We start from the raw sequence: 18,273 nt of genomic DNA, 5'->3' as shown, positions 1-18,273 counted from the left end.
CCCTTCTTTGTCTCTCAGGGCACCCTTTGTCTTTTACAAGTTTGCCTGACTGTGGCTCTTAAACCATCAAGGATTTCTTCCGGCTGGGCAGAAATTCTGCCTCCCCTCACAATGCACTTTTTTCTACCTCCACAGCGTGACACGGATGTTTCTGAAGGAGCAGGCATTATCCAGGCCAAAGCCAGCGCAGGGTACAGAACAGCGCTGGTAGTAAGCACAGTGCTAGGGCAAGTGAAGTCAGTGTGTTGATACGTTAATACTAAAACAGATAGATTCCATTAACACTAAATAGTTGCTAAAATAATAAGACATAAAAGGTGGCTTTTTATTTATGGTTCACCCTCAGTCTTGATTAACAGGAGGGACATGACAGGTAAATAATCTTTTCCAATGGGAAATAAGTATGAGACAAGATATAAATATTTTTGGTAAGATTTTTTTGACAGCTTCTAGCTGTTTCAGCAGTTTTCACAGCCTGTAAGGAAGTCCTTCATCTACTTCTAATAGTTTTCTCACAACTTTTACTACCTGTATGACTAGTTTGGGCCAGATTCAGTGAAACCTGCCTCATCAGGCCCAGTCAGGGGAAAAAAAAAAAAAAGGCATTGAGTCAGAGTTGGATGATCAGCAAACCATTATATTAAACCTGGAGAGAACAAACAGTTGCCTATTTTAAGCCTACTCCCCTCCATGAGCTCCCTCCACCTTCTCTTTGGCCACCTTCTGGATTTTTAGTGGGGGTAACATCAACCTCCTTGCAAATCACAGCACGTGTGTCAGCAATAGCTTGCATCTTGCCCCACATAACACTCACCAGCTATGGCACAGGCCGCATGTCTGATGTAGATATAAGTTTGTATATTTAAGTAAATGGAAAATGGAAGCAAAATACTTCTACATAGTATTGTTTTAATATCAGAGTTGCAGTTAAAATCGAAAAGCAATGCAATTATGTTGTATCAATAAAGAAACAGCATGAGAAAGCTTTTCTGTTACAGGATTGGAAAAACCCCTGTCCTTTGGGAAAGAGACATTGCATTGATACAGAAAGAGACTTCCTTGCCTTCAAGGAGAAAAAGAGTACAGCATGGACTTACGCAGAAGAGACTAGGATATGGCCATCGCAGGCACGCATGGAAGACTGGTAAATGGGGAAAGCTAAATAATGCTTTACAGTCAAAGCAAATGAAACCTCATCTCACTCATGGCAACAGTAGGGCCAGTATCTAAAGCACTGAAGTCATAAACCACCTGGAACTGAGGGCAAATGAATTCAGTTTGTAAACAGAAGCATCCACAGGACATATACACCGTACACAAGAGAAAAACAACGAAGCATATTTATGTACAAAACATGGTTACATATTTAGTAACTTTGAAATGACCACATCCTACAATTGCACATGTAAGCAGGCAAAGATACAATGCTGTCCTATGGGAGAATCAAGGTAGGTATAGTTACAGTTTTGTTACAACTATTGTTTCATTGTTGACTGCTAAAATCCATGGCATTTTACATATATACATGTACTCCAACCCCTTATTTCTACAGCACATAGGACACATTACTTTTAATGACAGTCTGCCCAGTTTTATGCTCCTACATCAAGATTAAGGTTCAAGGCTCTCACTCTGATCACACTGGACTGCTTCCAAGCGCTGTCTTTAGTCATGCAGCACACCTTGACCATTCTCTTCCTCAGGCAGGGGGGCCGTTGCCGAGGCTCCTGTCACTCATTTTCACATTTCTTTGCACCTCCCTGCAGAATCCCAGACTCCTGGAGTCTCCTCTTCGGCCTCTGTCACAAGCTCAGCTTCATAAGTCCTTTGAATTTAATGTAGTCTCAGGTTCACAGAGGAGACTGCTTAGTGCAGTGACCAATACAGCAGTTTTACAAATGTGTGATTTCTCAGAGAGCAGCAGAAATCTTCCTTATACTGTATTTGTTCCCCACACTTTCAGTATCGCAGCAGCAACATACCTAGATGTTGAATCAACTGTAAAAATCTTAAGGGCACTTAACATAGGAGAGGTGGGTCTCAGCTGAAGCAAAGCAGCTGCTGGTGCACAGACAATGAATTCTCTCTCACCCACAGATAAACAGAGCCTCATGAGCATGTGCATACCTGGGCCACTTCTGAAAAAGCAGTTGTCTGGCTCCTTTGGGAAAGGTGAAAGGGCAGAACAGCTGGTCAAAGTCATTTTTATTGTGACACTCAACCAGATGCTGATCTGGAGAGGGAAAGATGGGGGAAAGAGCATCAAGCTTAAATCTTCTCAGCAAGCTGTTTCATAGACTTTGAAAAGGAAATGGTGCAGACTCCCCATGGGATGTCTGAAGCACCCAGATGATAAGGGAAATCCTTACTTTTGTGCCCAGAGAGTTACAACCATAGTACCGAGGATCCACAATTTAATACTGAAGATAATTTACTTTGTATAAAAGTTAATGTTCTGTTACACAAGACTAGATAGTGCAAATATTTTGAAATGGAACATGGGCTTTCCCTTTGTGGGGTAAGTTACAGCATGAGAACTCACCTACTCCAACACATCAAAATCACTTTAACAACATGCTTTGACAATGTACTTTGACAAGTGCTTAATTACAGCAGTATTTCACCAAGCATTACATTTCCCCTTTACTGTTTTATTAGCAAGTGGCACAAGAATATACACCATGCCTATCAAATAGAACAACTCCATTGCGTCATCTGCTGAAAGGTAAAAACACAAAAGCAAAGCCTTTTAGTATTACACACTTCCCTTGTTTTAGCATGCATCCAGACAAGCTACAAACCCCATCCCCAAAGCTCAGCCCACTACCTCTCCACAGGTCCCTGAACATTATTTCCATTCAGTTTCTCCTCACACCATTTCCTCTTGTAGCACATGCAAGATATCATTTAATGCCATTTAAAAATATTTTTACATCTATGTGCTTGTGACTTGTATTTAAATATTGTAACTTTTTATGAGTCTTGACATGTTCAAATAGTAAAATAAACAAGAGAAGTCTCTTAGTCTTTATGCATACTTTTGCATTTACGGCATTGGAGAAAGATACACACACTTCCCTGTCTGGTGGAGGCTAAAGCACTTGGAAAAGCTTAATTATTTGACTCAGACCAGCTAACAGGGGGATGCATTGCTGTGTCAGAGCACTCACACAGGCCCACAGTGCTCAGACATCAGTGGCAAAAATCACGCTGCTCCACAGCTGGCCACAGGGTACTGCCTGAACAGCATTTTGCCTCTGCTCTGCCAGCCAGGAATACCTTCCAAAATTCAAGCATACTGACACCTGACAGCAGATCTGCTCTAACAGCACATTACAAGAGAGATGGATTCCATATCCCCAAGCAGGGCCTGGTCACCTGCCAGGGAACTGCAGCCGAATTCCCTGCCAGTGCAGTGAGCCAGGTTGCCCACAGGCTCTGTGAGGAGGATGTATCAGCAGAGAATCAGCTCCCAGTTCCCACACTTCCTCACTCAACCTCTTCCTTCAAGTATGGCCACATATACCGAATTTAGTGACCCTAATCAATATTCCAGAGCTTTCAATATAGAGAGAAAGAGACCAAGAGCTCGATTTAACTGCAGATCAAGCCCCATTGCTAACCTTTGCTGTGACATGTCTGGCCAGCATGAACTTAGCACTTGAGCTCTGTTCGTACTTCAATAGATGAGAACAAGATGCTGCGTTTTGCATGTCATGTAGCTCATATCGGACCCTGTTCTCGCTCCTAATAACTCTATTCAAGTCTCCAGATGTTTTGCATAAGGTAAGCCAAGCTAGCTCACTTAAGACTGTTCCAAGAACTAACAAAGCTTGGAAGCCTAGACTGACTGGAGGAACAAGCAGTAGTGAACACAGACATAACTATCTCTTTAGATCAATGACAATTACAGGTGAACAAGATGTTTTTCTCCAGAAACCTTGAGGCACATCCCCCACCCAAGTACATGCTGGACTGAGCATAAAGAGGGTTAACAAATAGATGAAACAGCTGTGAGACAATTTAGCAGCACAGTAAGTGAAAGAAGGTATTTTAAAAAAAAAACTGCTTTCAACAAATGAAACTTGAAAGCATATGGTTCAAAAAGCTTTGAAGAATTCCTGTTGCAAACATCTTTTCCTTTTCAAGTTAGAATGTCAAAGTGTCAGTTTGACAATCTCTATTAGAGAGCAAGACATCTTTTCACCTTATTACAGTTGTTATCAAGGACTTTGTTCAGTCACTGCAAAGAGGCCACAGTAATTGCAGGAGAGCTATATTAGCTCAGCTTTTAGACTGGTCTTTTTCCCCCCCATCCATTATCCAATGGGCCTCCTCAGGTCTAGTTACTGCATCACAGAAAAAAAATTACTCTGTTGTAATTGGATGACTGAGGCAGGTTGAAAACACTCAAACTAGAGTGCCAGCTACAGGGCTCAGGTTTCTTCAGGTCCTGCATTGGTTTTCATGACACTGAATCTAACCATGGCCTTCATAAAACTGCATTTACATTGAAGCTGCAAAAACTGTAGAATATCAGAGTGCTCATAACCAAGTCTCAGTAGTACAGGGCTTGATGCATTAAGGAACTTCACTGATGGTCTGGAAACATACAGTATTTATTTTAAACTCGGTCATATCTTCAGCTTTTAACAGACACTTCTAGTATTTACACAGTTTCCCAGACAGCAGTTACTCACATAAGACAGAACAGCATCAGTCCACTTACCATACACATCTGCTAAGAGGAGGTAGCTCAAGTCCCTAGAGAGATCATCCAGTACAGGCAAGTGACATTGGTAAGGCCATTTACAAGCAACAATATGCATACCTGCTATTATCCATTAAGTACCACATTATGCAATGTACAGAAGGACAACATAAGGGAAAACCCAGCCTGCAGTTAGACACAAAAGATTACACAGTTGCTGTGAAACCCCCTTTCTCTTCCAAAAATCAGAAAGTTTGAGCAGGCACAGCAAGTCAGGTGCTGAGAGATTTAGATGACACCCATCATCTTCCGAATCCAGCAGTCCAAAGCAGAATAAGCTCCAGTCTTTCCCCACTGTATGGCCTGCAATAGAAACAGAGCACAGAAATACAGCCTACATGGCCAGCAGAGTATGCAGTTTTATAGAAAATTACATCTGCCTATTTTACTCCCAAACTTTTCTAAGAAAGCTTATCAGTGCAGGGACCCCCTCGTTTCTCCAAGGCTGCAACCGGCTGGTCAGAAGTCAGCAGCACTTGTAAGAAGCATCACTGTTAGAAGATGCCTTTTGTTCACAAGTCTGAACCCACAAAGAGTAGGTCTCAATCTGATAAAGCAGCTATTACCTTCCAACAGCGTGTTGGATAGAAGACACCCTGAGAAAACATATACAACAGCATGGACATTTAATACAATGGGGCATAGTGGACAACATAAAAATCTGATGTCTGAGATCTGCTAACATACTAATAATTATATTGCACATAACTGACTCATTTACTACAACTGGGAGAGTCTCATAATTGTTAGAGAAACTGTCTCTGGAGAACAATTGCAAACACCTATCAAGATCATCCTCATATAAGTGAATGATGTTGGCAGCAATACAAATCACCACCTACCAATGCAGTTTCTAAATCTGTTAGGGGATTATACATCCTACTGCTGACAATAAAGGAACTGCTTAATGCAGTTAGGCTTTTTTATTATTTATTTGTTTCTCCCTAATTACACTTATTTCTCTACAACACTGATGGCAGTCCATCAGCATTTGTTCATTCACTAGAGCATTTCATGATGCCAAGTCAGGCTTAAAAATAGACTCCTATGTGTTACGGAGCTCAGTTTGGATATGATTTCTTGCATAGAGTGTGAATGGTTATATGGATGAATTTATCTTACAGCACTCCAGCTTGCTCTTAGTTTCCCAACCCACTAAAACTGCATCTGTAATCATGCAGTAAACTGCAGCAGGCCATTAGTTTAGAAAATAATCTGTTTATACAGTTCAGCATCCCAGGCCAACTTCCATGGGCATGCAGGATGATAAATGATATCTCCTGACCAAAACTGCTGTTTAGCTCCTTTACAGCCACGTGCTTACAGACACCAGCACTCTAGTTTGAACTCTGGCCCTAACACTCCTGGAGGGGCAAAACTCAGGCTTTCAGCAAGGCAGAATCTCACAGTTGGATTAAAAACACATTAAAGCCATTTTGGGGGTTAAGAAGAGGTTAAACTGCCTGCATAGATACAGCCACAACTAAGCAGCTCCACTACCAGTGTGGTCACTGTGCGGTGACCTAAATTTAATTAAGAGGTACTTCCACAGGGACAAAGAGGCTTCTGAGGTAACACTCTGTTAAAAGGGCACAGAGTCAGAAATTGGCAACAGTACTGTCAGATAATAGCCTTATCCCAAATTTCAGACTCATCTCCTCTTCGCAGCTGTCAAGTGTCACTTGTACACATAGCACAGCCAGAAGGGCCGTAAAGGAGTTTTCTCCATCAATTAGATGGCAGCTTAAGTAGTTTGTACAAAGACAGGTCAGTTTAGGATGACAAGCCGCAAACTGGGAGTAGGATGCTGATGAAGAAGTGACATTTGGAAGTAATAATTGTGTACACTTCTGGATTTGAGGTGAAAAGCTGCATTTTCTTCTTCCAGACTAACAAGAATCCTAGATGATTTCCTGACAAAGACAAGGCAATATATGAGCTGTACTTTTTGTGATGAGGCTGGAATCCCTCCTGTTACCTTACCACTCATTTCTGGGCTGGAGAGTCAGACTCGGCACACCACGGCAAAGTCCAGGACAGGTGTATGAACTACACTTTCCAATACATCCCACTTTTCTGGATCCAACTCCTGCCTCTCCAAGGACTGCTGTTCCTCTGCTAACTGTCAATTTGCAGCTATGATAGCACAACATTTTAAGGTAACTCTACTGCAAACGCTTTTACATTGCTTGATTTCAAACCAATGTACCTTGATTCCAATCCATTTAAAAACTCTAAACAGCTGTCACTTAAAATTAACCCAGTAAAAAAGTTGATAAAAGTCCTAATAGTGCCAACAAAACATCCTGTGCCTTCTTTCTCCTGTGATGGTTACTTCTAATTCAGAAAGCTCATTTTTCCTCATTTGTCTTGGAATGAGTAGGAAAGCATCTTCACATACATGGTAAATATCAGTTCTACTAAGACGTGTCACACTATATGCTTAGAGAGCAAGAAACTAAGCAGTACACTCTTAAACGTGGTTTAAGATTGTCACAGTTGCTGCAGAAACTGCACCCTCAAGAACTCTAAAATATATTTTGAGCCCTATCATGTAATGCTAATGGTGATATGAATCACTGCCTAATCAGGCAGCTTCTAACAAGCTGAAGAGACCAGCAGCCTTCTAGTATTGTCCGCTCTCCAACATATTCAACTTGCCAGATTGTTGCTAAACACACATGCTAGTCTTCAAAATTCAGTCTAAAAAACAGGTCAAGACAAATGCATCTGTTCACAGCAGTACTGAATTCTGCAACCAATGGTTTCACAATCAAGTGGTTGTACCTTTCATATTAACTTTATTGTCCCTTAAGCATTTTAAAGTCAGAACTAAAAGAAAAATCAATAGCTCAAACTCCTATATTCTTGTATTCCTCAGTACAAGAACTTACTTTGTGGCTTTCAAAGTTACAGAGCTAGAATACATAGTAAGCAGAGAACATATGCACCAGCTCTCACAAACTGATTAAGAAGAAAGCCCAGGTCCTGTAAAAAGGTGTTTGTGTTCAACATGTTCCAAACAGCCCCTGTAACAGGGTTGGTTACTCAGTGTGTGAAGTTAAGCATCTTGAAGTCTCTAGGCCAGGGTTAAAATTCAGCTTTGGAATGAATACTCCCCTGAAAATTCAACAGCTGGTCAGCCACCAGCAGAAAAGTCATCAAGCCTGTTGCTTTTCCTGTGTGTAATCAGTATGGTGCACTACACCACCCACCACCTTTTCTGCATGCTTCCTAAAACAGCTATGCTGTGACCAAACATTTGCTGATTGAAAGAGTACCCCTACCTGGATCAGCACACTCTTCATGGATTATTGTGAAATTGTCTTTCACTGAACCATTGTATTCCTATTTCAGATGGTAATAAAAATACAGAGGAATCCTAAAATCCCCTAGATAAACAGAAATGTACTCTGTGCTCCAGCACCAGCAATACATCTAGCATAAACCCCACAACATCCTACCATTAGATTTTAAAATGTAACTGAGTTTAGGACTAACAGCATTGCCTGAATCCATGAAATTAAGTTTGAGGCCTTGCCATTTATATCAGGTCAGAGCCTACCAGTACTTTCTCACTTTTACCCAAGTGCCAGAACTTGCTAAAGTACAAGAGATTACACAGGTAATTTACACCAAAATCAAGGTAGCACTCACCTTATAAAAGCTGCCGTAAGTTCTCTGGAGAACAACTGCACATCCAACAAAGATTACCTTTATATGGGGAAATAACACTTGCAGCAATATAAACATCTCAGGCAGCCCCTAATCTGATAGGGGATTACATGAACCACAACTGCTGATGGTTTGCTTTTCCCTGACTACAGTTATTACCATCGAGTTACTATACAAAATGCACAGCAATTCATAAATGATTGATGGCTATAGTAAGCTTTATAGAGCAAAATAGCAAACTCAATTATGCTGGCAATTATAAAAGAAAGAACAAAGAAAATTCCTACAAATACCATGGTCCCTCTGAATCACTTAAACATTGAAAATTATTTCTCAGGGATGTTCCACTCAATAGCCTGAAGAGTCCCAGATACTAACAAAAACCAGGAATTGTTAAATACACACACATCTGTAACTGACTTTTTGCAGCAAGATTCTTCCTGTGTCATGCTTGAGACAACAGTTCTTCTTCATAAATAGCACACGTAACTAAACAGATACTGCAATAGCAGGGTCTCAGTATGAAGAGCAGCAGGGAACATACAGAAGTATTAAGCAATTAAACAGGACTGTGAATATGCACCATAATGTACACAGAGCTTTGGATTCAAGATACCTGGAAGTGACAGCCTCAGGGAAGGAGGCTGAGAAAGTGGCAGTTCTTGTCAATGCTGTCACAGGATGATGGAGGAAGTTCATTCCATCTTTTTCAAGTCATTCATTCACTGCACAGAAAAAAGTACTGTAGTATAGATGAAAACATGCAAGACACCAAAGTTTTTTCTATCAGTAGAAAGTACATTTATGATAAGAAAGGTATTGAGGTTGGGCTGTACTTCCACAGAATCAAAAAACTTGAAGTTAAGAAAACAAGCTAAGGTGACAGTTTTAAATCAAGACTAAGTTTGCTATCTACTAAAACCAGGCCAGAATTTCACCAGTAGAGGGGTTTATTTAGTACACTGAAATCATCAGCCATGCTTTTAAAAACAGAGGCAAAACCAACAGTTCAGCTGCATATTTTTAAATGCAAGAGGGGTGGAAGACCACCACAGATTTTTTGTTGATAAAAGAAAGGTTACAGACAGAGAGTGTGCAGAGGTGGCAGCGGTGAGAAGGGCAAAAAGGAGACACCAGGGAAGACTTCCTGATAGAACAGAGAGAGTAACAACCACCAGCAGTCAAGGGATTGGAGAGGTGCAACACTGATGTTGAGGGAAGAAGGGAAACAGCCAGGTGACTTTGTTCTAGATAACATTAAAGGTAGAGGAAGTACAAAGGGAGGCAGGCACAACTAGTGAGCAGATATTAAAGAGGTGGTACCTGCACAGTGAACGGCCTCCTGAGGGCAGCACAGCTATCTTGTACTTTCAGTTGTCAAGTTTCACATTTTTCTGAGGCTTCATCCCACCTCATCTGGAACTACCCAGGTCATTGAAATTGAATTCGAAAAAAGAGATTAAAACTTCAATGGAGAATGGATTGTGACACTTCCTGGGGCTAACAGGAACACTCAACAGAAACAGTCAGATAGGAAGAACCCAGAAACACAAAGCCTCCCAATTAACTGAACACAAGGGTAATTGCAAGAACAAAGCCACAGAGGACTCTGGACCATGCCTTTTTCCCTTTTCTAGCAAGCCAAATGAAATCTGGCTTAGAAGAAATAACGCCAGAACTGTCAAGCAATTTCAGAAAAAGGAGTTGGTAAAAATGAATAGAACTTCAAAAGGTAAAATAAAACTAAAAAGGGCCCTCATCACCATAGCAGAGAAAAAAACTGACTTTTAGGTCAGTAAGAGTGCCTAGAATTGTATGGAAGCAAGGGGAGAATATAGTCACAGAGCTTATAAACCTAACTAATCCAGAATTGTATCTCACACTTCAGGCTTGCCTTTCAATCTCACCTTGTTGGCAAGAAAGAGCTTCTTTCCACTTAGTTGCAGTCTTCAAGCCTTCAACATCGCATCTATTAGATCATTACGAACTCCAGGCTTGGTTCATGAAGGATTCAGCTGAAAAGACAACATCAGTCCCCATAGGGTCTACAACTGCTTATGCACAGCACAGGGCATCCAGTTTATTACACAGCACTGCTCAAATACTGCAGTGCCTTGACTGAAGCATCTCTAAATGAACAACTGAAGTCTCCTGCTACAGGTTACAGGGGCAACTCTACTGGCTGTTTACTGAAGACACACCCAAACACAGCTTTGAAATTATCAGAGAAATTCTTCTTTCCCCTATTTTTTAGCATATTTAACTGAAAGCATCCCAGGCCTTACACTTCAAGAAAACAGAGATTCACACACACCATTTATAATATCAGGCATATATTTGGCTCCTAATCCAGTTACACCTCACTTGCAACTGCCCTTTAAATAGCACACAGATGTATCCTTTGGTTTACATTTCATCTAGTTTATAATTTAATTATTAAACTGGTTCCTCCAAGCAGAGACTACATTTAACTAAAGGCACCAAGAAGATATATATCAATTCCAGACCTGTAAAGTACATAGCATGGATGCACAGAGCCAATACATAATTAAAACTGCTAATGAAAAAGTTTTACATAGCCTTTAAAGAAAACATAATGCCAAGGAACTAAAAGGTGCTACTGGTACACAGCACAGACTCAGACCAGAAAACATGGCTACAACAGCATTAACCTTTGGCAAAAGACAGCACTACTCACCTCACTGAGGGAGCACACCTTCCACTACCGACCGCCAAGGCTCGCAGCCCCTGAGAACAGCCCACGGGCCATTTCTGCTGAACCAAAAGACGAGGCCAGCCATTACCACACGCCCCGCTACAAAGACAACCCCGCCGCTGCCGCCATCTTAGGCAGCACCACTTCCAGCGACGAGCCGGACAAAAGGAACCCACCCCCGCGGTATTTGTACCCGCGCGGGGCCGGGGAGGGGTGGGGCACTTCCGGTTCCCCCCCCGGAACCTTCTAGAAGGTGGGCGGTGCAGCGCGGCTGCGCGTGCCCCTGCGGACCCTTTAAAAGGGGCGCGCGCGGCGCTGCTGCTCGCCCTGTGGGTGCGGTGTTGGTGGAGGTGAGGGTGCGGCTCGTGGTGCCTCAGGGTGCGGGGTGATGCCGCGTTCACACTGCTTTGTGAGGGAAGACTTTAAACGAGGGGTTTCATAGAAAGACCAAAATCTGCTTATGCGGTTAAGAAATTCTCTTTTCTGTTTTGGAGCTTGGGTTTTTTTAGTGTATGTTTTTTCAGCATTATTTTTACATTTAAGAGCTCTACTTTTTGTTTGAGGGGTTTGGGGTAGTGTAAGTGAGGGAGTAAAAGGTTTTACTGAGGTAATTAAGAGTGCCTGGGCTGGTGGTGTGGGCTGTGCTTAAATTTAGTCCAGCTGGGCTGATTTTCTTATGGAGGAGAGCAAAGGGAGAGTGTCTTCAGAAAAATTGCCAAGGTAGGAAAGCATTTCTTTGAGAACAATATTAATTGGTGGTAGTTGTGTGTGTGGTGTGGGTGCTTGTGTCTTTATTGTCCTGCCTCTTTGATTTCACTAATGTGTCTGGTATATTTTCCTTTCAGATATGAGATAGGGGCTCCCCTTTCCTTTGTGAAAAAAGGAAGGTCCTGGTTGCTTGAAGACTGGTTGAGGTTGCATGTTAATCAACTGAGCAAGCAGGTGGATAAGCAAATGGTTCATGTATGGGTTTACAAAATTGGCAGCATATGCTCACTTTGTCACTGTAAAAGTGTAATGGAGTTTTTCTTGTTTAGTGGGAGATGGCCCTCTTACATGGCAGTAGGTTTAGTAGGTGGAGCAGTTCTGATGGAGGAAAAAAGCCTGTGTCTGAAGGTGAGCTGAACCTAATATGAGAGAGGAAAAATAGAGATGCTGGTGCTAATAAAAATTATGTACTGGTGTTGTGTGATGATATTGAAAATTAATAATACAAAGGCAAGCAGAAGAGTGAAAGATATGAGGCTGTTATGGTCTAGGAAAGAAAACAAGTAATTATTGCTGTTTTAGTATTGAATAAAAGTCAGGATATGTTCCTTGTAGGTGATTTTTGTCCATTTCAGTGCAACTGAGGAAAAAAATCTTAACTTGGCATAAATGCAGAGAGAGTGTGTAACCTTGAAGGAGAAAAATAAATAATTCTCATATTCTCCTACTTCTAGAGTTGCTGGAGACAGAGTTTAGTATCAAAACCCAGAAAAGAGGGTTGGAGAAAGTGAAAGATCACTAAGATGAAATCTCCTCAGACTAAGGAAGTTAAGTAATTTACTGTCTTGTTTAGAAGGTAATCAGTTCTAGTGCAAACATGAGAGCACTGTTCAGAGACTGGAAACTGGAGTGCAGCTAGTTTTATCTGAGACATGAGGGAGGATACTGAAATTGGCAAATGCCAGGATATGGGTGGTAAAAAAGTGTGTTCCAAGTATTATTAGAGACAGCAGCTATTGAAAACTTGATTCTTGCAATTCTGTGAACTTAACATGCCTGTTGAAGCCTGGCTTTAGTTTCCATTTGTGTTGATGAGTAAAATTTGCAAGATGAGTTAGTTTATTTTGGTTCTTCAAGTCACAGGGACATGGAGTCCCTTTGAGAAATAGCTTATGAAGTGGATTTTCTGTGTGTGCTCTTAAGACATAATTAGACAGGTCTGGAACTGAGATCAAAGGTTTTGCCACCACAGTTGCTCTCCCTGATTTCTATGTAGGCCATAATTGAGGCTTATTTGGTGAAAGTTGAAAGTCTCTTTTGTTCTGATTTCAAAATATGCACTAAAATAAATAATGTATACCTGTCAGAAACTTAATACTTCCATAAGCCTCAGATATTTGTGCTAAGCACCTGGCCTGTGTGCAGACTAACAGAGCATTATGCAGTGTAAGCAGTTACTTTGTTGGAGAAGAGGGCAACTGACATCTCAAAAATGGACTTTGCATTTAATTAACATATGCTAGTCAAGCCGTACATCAAGTTGCAAAATCAATACCACTTGTAGGACAAAAAGCTAGTACCATCATACAGTTTTAGCCAGCAAGGAAAAATCAAGTTTCATCTTAAAGAAGAGTTGCTTATTGCACGTAATTAGGCTAATGGATCTAAATCTGCAAAATACTGCCTACTTTTATGAGGCAGAAACTGCTTTAACTGGAAGATGTACGGAATTGAAGCTGTAAGGAATTGAAAGGTGCACTCAAATAACAGGCTTGAATAGGTAGAGCTCTTGTGTAACTGAGAGACCCCTTTCTGCCAAATAAATGAGTTCTATGCTGATTTGTCCCCCCTTTTTTTGCAGCTGTCACTGCAGGATGTGAGGTTTCTTTGGCTGTTTGTTGAAAATGATATCCTACAGCTTGTTGATCAGCTTTTCATCTGTTCTGAGGTGCTGCTTTTTAGAGCTCTGAGAAGAGTGACTGTGAAAGAGATGACTTTGGTCTCCAGAACACTCGCTGTTGAATGAGGTATGATAAATGCTGGGGATGGCTAGGGCTGGGTGTCTACATGGTAAGAAATGGGGTATGAGGTGCTTTATTGCAGGTTCTTCTGCTTTCATGAGCAGTGAATTCATATTAACCAGCTGAATGCAAAGGGCATGCTATAATGTATGTAAATATATACAAGAAACCTTCCAATCTCCTCAGAAGTTTTACCTTGTTGCTCACATGTAGAGTGTTGATGGAGATGAAGGAAGCATAAAGGGAAGTCCTGTTGCTAATGGAACACATCACCTGAGAGTATTTAGCTCCTAATAGCACTGGCAACGGGAGCTCAGTGAGAAGTGTTCTTACCAAGTAGTTAATTACTCTTTGCACAAGAGAAAGCAGGAAGGGTATTAGCCCTTCAGGAAGGTGGTAGTTGAAAAGCTTAGTTACTGTTGCAGTTAATAGTATAACTGTATCTTCAGGCAAGAAGCACACTGATAAAGTTGCACTAGGGGTCACAGTTAGGATAGCTATCATTTAAGGGCTGTGCTATTGAGAGAAAAATGAAACTAGAGGTAAACGTGTGTACTGACTGTTCTGATCCACAGAAATAAAATAAAATTACCTGGCTTTCTGTTGGAAATGGATTAGGTTGTAGTGGTGGCTAAGAATGTAATGGGACTTCTGACAATCTGCAGATGAAAGGCTTTGCACATGGTGGATTTCTTGTTTGATTCTTTGGCCTTTTTTCTTTACTTAAAAGCAACTGGCCATCTATGCAGCTCTGCTTTCAGCTGGCTGCTGTGGCCTTAGTCTGCTCTAGTGCAGGCAATGCAGCAGAGCTATTTTTCTTAGAACTTGGGAGTCAGAGTTTGGTGGAGCTGCTCTTCACTCTTAATTTTGCTTCCTTCTTGTAAGTACTGGGCTGAGTGTTCCATGTAAATCTAGTCAAAAATAGTGAGGCTGTTTTTCTTCCTAACTCTCCAGACTATCTGTATTGTTTTTAGAAGTTATAAATTGGGAAATTTCTGAATGCTTGGCTTAACAATGTATTCTTGTGTGTGATAAGCCTATGCCCTTGCTTTTCAGTTTACAGTTTGAATACAGATTAGTCAGTTTTGCAGAGCTTTTAATGAAGTCCTGGTCCTTTAGAGAGCTTGAGAGGCGTGCTGCATGTAATTTTCTGCTCCCTTTGTGACTGAAACCTGCAACAAATACGTAAAGGTCCTTACAGAGATTCAGAGAACAGGCTGAAATGGCTGATAGAATGGCCTTTTCCTTTGGACTGCCCTCTTGCAGTGAGGGAATTTAGGTTTTGTCACAAATAAGTGGTTGAAGTGCTTGCTGGATCTTTGGCCCTTGCTGCAGAGTTGCAGCTTTTTCTGGGACGTGGCTGTTATGCCTTGCTTTTTGTGCATCAGGCTATAGAACAATGAATGCTAAAACTTGCTGCTAGTTCAAGGTTTTTAAATGCATGATTGGTAGGTGACTGATCACAAAATTGCATCTCTAGTACTAAGTATTTGGAGACCTGGTGAGGTATTGTACAAATGATTTGATGTTTATCTTGCCATGTGTGATCATTTAATAGGGCAATTACTGGGCAAAGTATACACTGGAGAGCATTGCAACTATGTAGAAACATTGTCTTAATACATATTCCCTTTTCTTTATGCTTGCAGAGACAAGAACCCGTCTGCTGAGAAAGCTTGTAATGTACTGCAAGCCTAAGTGCTAGGAATGTTGAACTCTTTGTAGTTCATGATCATTTTTAGCTCCATGTTAGTAGCTTCAATTATGAATATCATGCTATGATGGAAGATGGGCAACAGTCCCTAGGTTTAGTCTCAGCTAGCTGTTGGAATCAAGTAAAACATGAGAAATACTGGCTATGATAAAGGACCATCAGGTTCAAGCTGATGATTTTTTTCTCATCCAGATTGCAGACTCAGAGGGATAGGGAAACTGGTGGCTTGCCTCTTCTCCCTTTTTACTGTTTTGAGTTGGAGTGGTTTCTTGGGGTTTTTTGGTAGGCTAAGGATGCCACTATGTTAATACATTAAGGTGTAGGCTAGAATGAAGGTTTTGAAGAGCAGGATGCAAATGTTAGATCATAGGCATACAGCTGGTAGCCCAGAATCATTTGTCACACTGAAAGTGTTTAATACTCAGTGCACATAAAACTGTGGAAGCTGTTGCTGGGAAGGAAAGCCAGCAGAGGATACCTTCAGAAGGCTCCAAACAAAAGACTTCAGAGGGAGCCTTTACTTTTTTCTTGACCTTTCAGATGCCCCTTAGGAGTTAGAATTTAGGTACTTGATTTTTAGAAACCAAATTTTGATTAAAGTCCTTTAAGCAACAGTAAAGAACAGTGTGTTCATATTGTAGAATAGCATCTGTGAATGAAACTACTTCATTGAGATGAATGTTGCATACAAGTGTGGCATTTATTGACAGATTTTAATTGGCTTTTGAAGGACATGATTATAGGTGTAGACCTACACTTTCTCCTTCAAGGCACTTCATAAGTAAATGCACATAACTATGGAGGCTTTATACCTTAAGCAGCCATAGTTTCAGTAAACGCGCTGTATACTTTGTTCATCTGTGAATAGTAATTGAGTCCTGGACTGCATTTATAGTGCTGAGAGAGTAAGACAACTACCATGATGTATAATAATGCTTAAGAGCTCCAGGGAGGCTCATTTACATCATAGTGAGGGAAATGGTCTTGCCAGGAATAAGAATTAAGAGGCTGGTATTGTGTGAATTACAAAATGGTTTTCAGGTGGGGAAAGTCTCAGTGAACTAAAGTTGGGGGGGGGGAAGGGTCTAAAAAGGCATTTAAAATGATTGTTAGAAAGATGGGTTGGCTTTTATTTATCCTTTGACTGACTTGGAATAAGGGGGTTCTCTTCCTCTGTAGATACTTGGAAGAGGCATTAAGTTAGCCTTTAGAGAACTGGGTGCTGCTTCTGCTTCTAAAGATCCTGACCATCTAGTTTTACTGAAGGGAAACCCAGGTGCATAACTTCAGTGGGAAATGCAGACTGTTTCCAAGACTCTTAATGTGGTCAGCTGGGAAGGAGGAATTTTGTGTAATGAGTTGGCATTGTTTAGGCACAATTTTGGTTTCTACTTGTTCATCAGTTGGATGTTTGATTCCTTTTGCACTGCTTTGATAATCTTGAGGAGTTTTAGTCTTGTCCTAGTTCAGATTTGGTGATAAAGGACTTGGCACTCTTCATAGGCTCATTGATACTTTGCAGGGATGTTGATCAAAGTGTCTCAACTGGTGCCAGGTAGGTTATGGCAGAAAGGCAGATCGGAGGAATAAGATGCACAGGCATTCAGTGATAGGCATGAAATACAGCATAAAAAAATGCAAAGTCTTAACTTGACAGTGTGGTATGAATTAGGCTTTCATGTTTTCTTGGTACGTATGCATTAATTTTTTTACCTGTGTCACAGGCATTTTCTGAGAAAGTAGCTTGAATGGCTTAGTTGCATCATTTGAGTAGATTATTGTGGAGTGCTAGGGGACTTTGAGTTATCTGTCAAATGGCAGATGTCAAATGCCAGTGAAGAACAAATGCTCTGTGCATCTGAGGAGCACTCTGTGTATGCTAATCCACATCATGTATTGATTGCCTCTGAAAACAATGAAGGGTAGTAGGAATGGACAAAACACTGCAATCTTGCCTCCTAAGAGGCTGGAAAAGATGAGGAAATGTGCTTAGAGATGAACTTGTGTTTTGTCTTTCTGCATCAGTTTGCTGCTGTATCTTGCATGAGTGCTGCTCCTTTGTAGAAGACTGAATACAGCTGTTGGGGTGTGCGTATGCTGAGCCTGTTCATTCAACTTATGTCTGAAAGATTAGTCAGAAATGTGCACTGTTGCCTCTTGGGGTGATTTGAGAACAGTACGATAAGTTCCCTTTATTCTGCCACCACTGCAAAGAAGTGATTCCTTTCCCCTTCAGGACAGAGGCTATTGGGCAATAGTGATAGGCGTATCTGTTGAAGAGCTTTGTTTTTGAAGCCACAGGCTTCCTTCTGATAGGTGGGTAGTGTGGTCCCTGGACCATTTTGCCTGGGGTATTTTTGGCTTTTGACAACTGTAAGACATCTGGATCTCTTCCTACAAAACTTGCCGTTCACTGTGCTTTCATCTGTTTTAATACAGGATGAGGTTTTTCACTGCTGTCCTGAGTTTGAGGGGCCTCATTAGTGGCATAGTCCTTTGTGTGCAGGTGTTCTCTCTTCTGTACTGGAATGCAAAGAAGAATTGCTTTCTAGGGAACCTTGTGTCCTTAGTTGAAGCACTTGAGTTCTAAACACTCTGTGAATGCTTTTGTTTATCTAAAGCCTGAAACTTGGGTAGTTAAACCTTCTCTAAGAAAGATTGAAGACAG

General features: G+C 41.1%; 2 long non-coding RNA genes across 5 annotated transcripts in view; one reads left to right on the top strand and one right to left on the bottom strand.

Moving 5' to 3' along the window:
• Positions 1 to 673: 673 nt before the first annotated feature.
• LOC127025917 (uncharacterized) lies at positions 674 to 11,264 on the bottom strand. 2 transcript variants are annotated; one of them, XR_007767719.1, is made up of 6 exons: positions 11,145 to 11,264; positions 10,354 to 10,461; positions 9,770 to 9,868; positions 9,063 to 9,171; positions 8,429 to 8,485; positions 674 to 5,074 (listed from the first exon to the last, which is right to left on the bottom strand). It is a non-coding gene; the product is annotated as an uncharacterized LOC127025917 (long non-coding RNA). The 2 variants fall into 2 exon arrangements; XR_007767718.1 differs by lacking the exon at positions 8,429 to 8,485.
• Positions 11,265 to 11,816: 552 nt separating this feature from the next.
• LOC127025897 (uncharacterized) overlaps positions 11,817 to 18,273 on the top strand; it is a 55,845-nt gene continuing 49,388 nt past the window's right edge. For all 3 annotated transcript variants that reach the window (XR_007767710.1, XR_007767709.1, XR_007767708.1), the window contains exons 1-2: positions 11,817 to 11,882; positions 13,732 to 13,897. This is a non-coding gene — a long non-coding RNA (uncharacterized LOC127025897). The remainder of the gene's footprint in view (positions 11,883 to 13,731; positions 13,898 to 18,273) is intronic.

Source organism: Gymnogyps californianus, chromosome 25 (assembly GCF_018139145.2).
Source record: "Gymnogyps californianus isolate 813 chromosome 25, ASM1813914v2, whole genome shotgun sequence".
In the NCBI taxonomy this organism is placed as follows: Eukaryota; Metazoa; Chordata; class Aves; order Accipitriformes; family Cathartidae; genus Gymnogyps; species Gymnogyps californianus.
This window is presented reverse-complemented; position numbering and strand designations above follow the sequence as displayed.